Below are 707 nucleotides of genomic sequence, written 5' to 3'. Positions count from 1 at the left end.
GCACTAGGTGACATGGGAGCAGCGACATAGCGAGACTTCACGGATAGCGCTGCCTAAGGCCCAGCACACGGCCTGGCACCAAGAGCTGGTGTGGACTTGATATCAGAAGGCGGCCTGGGTTACCTTCCTGCCAGCGGCACTGGCCGTGCTCTTCTGTGTCCTTTCCATGCAGGACTGGCCGACACGTCAACGATGAGAGAGAATCGCTGATTGGCTGCCTCCTGCAAGCTCCACACTGGGGATCGAGCCTGCAACCTGGGCATGTGCCCTGACGGAGAATCAAACTGTGACCTCCTGGTTCAAAGGTCAATGCTCAACCACTGGGCCATGTGGCCAGGCAACATTTTCATTTCTTATAATGTATTTCTGCTGGTGACAAATTCTCTTAGTTTTATCTGAAAATACCTATTTTCACGGGTAATAGACTTCTACATTTGACTGTTTCCTTTCAGCATTAAAAAAAATTTTTTTTTATTGATTTCAGAGAGGAAGGGAGAGGGAGAGAGAGAAACATCAATGATGAGAGACAATTAATTGGCTGCCTCCTGCACGCCCCCTACTGGGGATCGAGCCCACAACCCTAGGCATGTGCCCTTGATTGGAATTGAACCCGGGACCCTTCAGTCCACAGGCCGACACTCTATCCGCTGAGCCAAGCCAGCCAGGGCCTTTCAGCATTTAAAAAATGTTGTTTTGGGCCATGGCCG

The sequence above is a fragment of the Myotis brandtii genome, unplaced genomic scaffold, assembly GCF_000412655.1.
Source record: "Myotis brandtii unplaced genomic scaffold, ASM41265v1 scaffold114, whole genome shotgun sequence".
In the NCBI taxonomy this organism is placed as follows: domain Eukaryota; kingdom Metazoa; phylum Chordata; class Mammalia; order Chiroptera; family Vespertilionidae; genus Myotis; species Myotis brandtii.
The sequence above is the reverse complement of the archived record's forward strand: the minus strand, read 5'-3'. Positions refer to the sequence as shown.